Source organism: Salvelinus namaycush, chromosome 40, assembly GCF_016432855.1.
Source record: "Salvelinus namaycush isolate Seneca chromosome 40, SaNama_1.0, whole genome shotgun sequence".
NCBI lineage: Eukaryota > Metazoa > Chordata > Actinopteri > Salmoniformes > Salmonidae > Salvelinus > Salvelinus namaycush.
Genome location: NC_052346.1, coordinates 13,158,394 through 13,164,393, shown reverse-complemented (window position 1 = coordinate 13,164,393; position 6,000 = coordinate 13,158,394).

Sequence of the window (6,000 nt, the reverse complement as noted above, 5' to 3'; positions counted from 1 at the left end):
GACTGTGTGCCTGTGTGTGTCATACTAGTTATTGTATGATAACAGCAAAGATTATTCTTCTCTGGTTACAGCAGTCTTTGGTTGCAGTTCTTCTGAAAACAGTCTAACCAGACACTTGCATTTAAGAGCAGTTGGAGGCCACGGAAGGAAAGTTGTATGGCATTGAAGCTCGTCTGGAGGTTAGTTAACACAGTGTCCAAAGAAGGGCCAGAAGTATACAGAATGGTGTCGTCTGCGTAAAGGTGGATCAGAGAATCACCAGCAGCAAGAGCGAACTCATTGATATACAGAGAACAGAGTCGGCCCGAGGGTTGAACCCCGTGGCACCTCCATAGAGACTGCCAGAGGTCCGGACAACAGTCCCTGCGATTTGACACACTGAACTCTGTCTGAGAAGTAGTTGGTGAACCAGGCGAGGCAGTCATTTGAGAAACCAAGGCTGTTGAGTCTGCTGATAAGAATGTGGTGATTGACAGAGTCGAAAGCCTTGGCCAGGTCTATGAATACAGCTGCACAGTATTGTCTCTTATCGTTGGAGGTTATGATATCGTTTAGGACCTTGAGCGTGGCTAAGGTGCACCCATGACCAGCTCGGAAACCAGATTGCATGGCGGAGAAGGTACGGTGGGATTCGAAATGGTCGGTGATCTGTTTGTTAACTTGGCTTTCGAAGACCTTAGAAAGGCAGGGTAGGATAGATATAGCAGTTTGGGTCTAGAGTGTCTCCCGCTTGGAAGAGGGGGATGACCGCGGCAGCTTTCCGATCTTTGGGGATCTCAGACGATACGAAAGAGAGGTTGAACAGGCTAGTAATAGGGGTTGCAACAATTGCGGCGGATAATTTTAGAAAGAGAGGGTCCAGATTGTCTAGCCCGGCTGATTTGTAGGGGTCCAGATTTTGCAGCTCTTTCAGAACATCAGCATCTGGATTTGGGTGAAGGAGAAATGGGGGAGGCTTGGGCAAGTTGCTGTGGGGGGTGCAGGGCTGTGCAGGGCTGTGGTAGGGGTAGCCAGGTGGAAAGCATGGCCAGCCGTAGAAAAATGCTTATTGAAATTCTCAATTATCGCGGATTTATCGGTGGTGATAGTGTTTCCTAGCCTCAGTGCAGTGGGCAGCTGGAAGGAGGTGCTCTTATTCTCCATGGACTTTACAGTGTCCCAGAACTTTTTGGAGTTTGTGCTACAGGATGCAAATTTCTGTTTGAAAAAGCTAGCCTTTGCTTTCCTAACTGCCTGTGTATATTGGTTCCTAACTTCCCTGCAAAGTTGCATATCGCGGGGGCTATTCGATGTTAATGCAGTACGCCACAGGATGTTTTTGTGCTGGTCAAGGGCAGTAAGGTCTGGAGTGAACCAAGGGCTATATCTGTTCCTGGTTCTACATTTTTTGAATGGGGCATGCTTATTTAAGATGGTGAGGAAAGCACTTTTAAAGAATATCAAGCGCATCCTCTACTGACGGAATAAGGTCAATATCCTTCCAGGATACCCGGGCCAGGTTGATTAGAAAGGCCTGCTCGCTGAAGTGTTTTAGGGAGCGTTTGAAAGTGATGAGGGGTGGTCGTTTGACCGCAGACCCATTGCGGACGCAGACAATGAGGCAGTGATCGCTGAGATCCTGTTTGAAGACAGCAGAGGTGTATTTGGAGGGAAGGTTGGTTAGGATGATACCTATGAAGGTGCCCGTGTTTATGGATATGGGGTTGTACCTGGTAGGTTCATTGATAATTTGTGTGAGATTGAGTGCATCAAGCTTAGATTGTAGGATGGCCGGGGTGTTAAGCGTGTCCCAGTTTAGGTCACCTAACAGCACGAGCTCTGAAGATACAGTTGAAGTCGGAAGTCGGAAGTTTACATACACTTAGGTTGGAGTCATTAAAACAAATTTTTCTACCACTCCACTTTTTTTTTTTAGCAAACTATAGTTTTGGCAAGTCGGTTAGGACATCTACTTTGTGCATGACACAAGTCATTTTTCCAACAATTGTTTACAGACAAATTATTTCACTGTATCACAATTCCAGTGGGTCAGAAGTTTACATACACTAAGTTGACTGTGCCTTTAAACATCTTGGAAAATTCCAGAAAATTATGTCATGGCTTTAGAAGCTTCTGATAGGATTAATTGACATCATTTGAGTCAATTGGAGGTGTACATGTGGATGTATTTCAAGGCCTACCTTCAAACTCAGTGCCTCTTTGCTTGACATCATGGGAAAATCAAAAGAAATCAGCCAAGACTGCAGAAAAAGAATTGTAGACCTCGACAAGTCTGGTTTATCCTTGGGAGAAATTTCCAAACGCCTGAAAGTACCACGTTCATCTGTACAAACAATAGTACGCAAGTATAAACACCATGGGACCACGCAGCCGTCATACCGCTCAGGAAGGAGACGCGTTCTGTCTCCTAGAGATGAACGTTCTTTGGTGCGAAAAGTGCAAATCAATCCCAGAACAACAGCAAAGGACCTTGTGAAGATGCTGTTGGAAACAGGTACAAAAGTATCTATATCCACAGTAAAAACGAGTCCTATATCGACATAACCTGAAAGGCCGCTCAGCAAGGAAGAAGCCACTGCTCCAAAACCGCCATAAAAAAGCCAGACTACGTTTTGGAACTGCACATGGGGACAAAGATTGTACTTTTTGGAGAAAAGTCCTCTGGTCTGATGAAACAAAAATACAACTGTTTGGCCATAATGACCATCATTATGTTAGGAGGAGAAAGGGGGAGGCTTGCAATCCGAAGAACACCATCCCAACCGTGAAGCACAGGGGTGGCAGCATCATGTTGTCGGGCTGCTTTGCTGCAGGAGTGACTGGTGCACTTCACAAAACAGATGGCTTCTTGAGGAAGGAAAATTATGTGGATAAATATTGAAGCAACATCTCAAGACATCAGTCAGGAAGTTTAAGCTTGGTCGCAAATGGGTCTTCCAAATGGACAATGACCCCAATCATACTTCCAAAGTTCTGGCAAAATGGTTTAAGGACAACAAAGTCAAGGTATTGGAGTGGCCATCACAAAGCCCTGACCTCAATCCTATAGGAAATATGTGGGCAGAACTGAAAAAGCGTGTGCGAGTAAGGAGGCCTACAAACCTGACTCAGTTACACCAGCTCTGTCAGGAGGAATGGGCCGACTTCAACTGTAGATGAGGGGCAATCAATTTACATATGGTGTCCATGGCACACCTGGGGGCAGAAAGTGGTTTATAGCAAGCGGCAACGGTGAGAGACTTGTTTCTGGAAAGGTGGATTTTTAGAAGTAGAAGCTTAAATTGTTTGGTCACAGACCTGGATAGTAAGACAGAACTCTGCAGGCTATCTCTGAAGTAGATTGCAACTCCGCCCCCTTTGGCAGTTCTATCTTGTCAGAAAATGTTATAGTTAGGGATGAAAATTTCAGGGTTTTTGGTGGTCTTCCTAAGCCAGGATTCAGACATGGCTAGGACATCCGGGTTGGCAGAGTGTGCTAAAGCAGTGAATAAAACAAACTTAGGGAGGAGGCTTCTAATGTTAACATGCATGAAACCAAGGCTTTTACGGTTACAGAAGTCAACAAATGAGAGCGCCTGGGGAATGGGAGTGGAGCTAGGCACTGCAGGGCCTGGATTAACCTCTACATCAGCAGAGGAACAGAGGAGTAGGATAAGGGTACGCCTAAAGGCTATAAGAACTGGTCATCTAGTACGTTCGGAACAGACAGTTAAAGGAGCAGGTTTCTGTGCACGGTAGAATAGATTCAAGGCATAATGTACAGACAAAGGTATGGTAGGATGTGAATACAGTGGAGGTAAGCCTATGCATTGAGTGACAATGAAAGAGATATTGTCTCTAGAAACATAATTTAAACCAGGTGAGGTCACCTGGAGGTGTGGGAGGTGGAACTAAAGGGTTAACTAAGGCGAATTGAGCAGGGCTAGAGGCTCTACAGTGAAATAAGGCAATAATTACTAACCAAAACAGCAATGGACAAGGCATATTGACATTAGGGAGAGGCATGCGTAGCCGAGTGATCATAGGGGTCCAGTGAGTGGCTCGGTGGGCTGGAGACATGGCGATTCAGGCAGCTAGCGGGCCGGGGATAGCAAGCTAGCAGAAGGGCCTTAGAGGGACGTCGCGACGGAAGAAGTCTGTTGAATCCCCCTCGTACCGTGAAATGCTTACAAGCCCTTAACCAACAATGCAGTTCAAGAAATAGAGTTAGGAAAATATTTAGAAAATAAACGAATGTGAGAAAAAAACATCTAAAATTAACACAAGAAAATGACATAACATTAACAAGGCTATCTACTGAGTCAATATGGTTAGTCGAGGTAATTTGTAAAGTGACTAGCAGCGAGTAGCAGCAGTGTAAAAACAGGGGGTGAGGTCAATGTAAATAATGGCCATTTGATGAATTGTTCAGCAGTCTTATGGCTTGGGGGTAAAAGCTGATAAGGAGCCTTTTGGTCCGAGTCTTGGCGCTCCGGTATCGCTTGCCGTGAAAAAACAAACAAGTGACCCTCCCCTATACCCAAAATAATACATTGCTCAAAAAAATAAAGGGAACACTTAAACAACACAATGTAACTCCAAGTCAATCACACTTCTGTGAAATCAAACTGTCCACTTAGGAAGCAACACTGATTGACAATAAATTTCACATGCTGTTGTGCAAATGGAATAGACAAAAGGTGGAAATTATAGGCAATTAGCAAGACACCCCCAATAAAGGAGTGATTCGTGGCCTGCACATTTGTGGCCTGCTGGAGGTCATTTTGCAGGGCTCTGGCAGTGCTCCTCCTCGCACAAAGGCGGAGGTAGCGGTCCTGCTGCTGGGTTGTTGCCCTCCTACGGCCTCCTCCACGTCTCCTGATGTACTGGCCTGTCTCCTGGTAGCGCCTCCATGCTCTGGACACTACGCTGACAGACACAGCAAACCTTCTTGCCACAGCTCGCATTGATGTGCCATCCTGGATGAGCTGCACTACCTGAGCCACTTGTGTGGGTTGTAGACTCCGTCTCATGCTACCACTCAAGTGAAAGCACCGCCAGCATTCAAAAGTGACCAAAACATCAGCCAGGAAGCATAGGAACTGAGAAGTGGTCTGTGGTCACCACCTGCAGAATCACTCCTTTATTGGGGGTGTCTTGCTAATTGCCTATAATTTCCACCTTTTGTCTATTCCATTTGCACAACAGCATGTGAAATTTATTGTCAATCAGTGTTGCTTCCTAAGTGGACAGTTTGATTTCACAGAAGTGTGATTGACTTGGAGTTACATTGTGTTGTTTAAGTGTTCCCTTTATTTTTTTGAGCAGTGTAATTAAAACATCAAGTGGATAGCAGAGAACATGCCTACCGTTTACCCTCACTTATTGGACAGACCAGAGCCTTGAATATGCAGTTTTAGAAACTGTTATTCGTCCTGTAAGCATTACATGACAATGCAGGAATTTTGATAGTGCACAGGGCTGCGGGACATAAAGTTGTGGGTTCGCAGACCACCGTTGACAAGAGTAGGGGTGGAACAAAAATATAAACGCAACATGCAACAATTTCAAAGATTTTACAGAGTTACAGTTCATATAAAGAAATCAATAAATTAGGCCCTAATCTATGGATTTCACATGACTGGGAATACAGATATGCATCTGTTGGTCACAGATACCTTAAAAAAGGTCGCTATTTTTAGCGAGTATTCAGACTCGCTGGTGTACATTCCTGCAGTCAGCATGCCAAAAGTGCACATTTGGACGTTTGGATGTTTGGTTTGCTTGTATGACATCAAAGCGGTATTTGTTATAATCCTGAACATCTCATCTTTCAAAATATAGACTCCTTAATTTACAGCATTTCCCTCACTACGATAACAAGAAATGTGCAAAAGTTGCCCAACTAGCGGGAGGGTTGGTGGCAACTTTGTCGTGTGCGGTGCTGAAGTTCAGAACAGCTGTCAGTCAAAACCCATACAGCGCTGTGGAGCACAGAGCCTGAGCTCTGATGTCATTTAT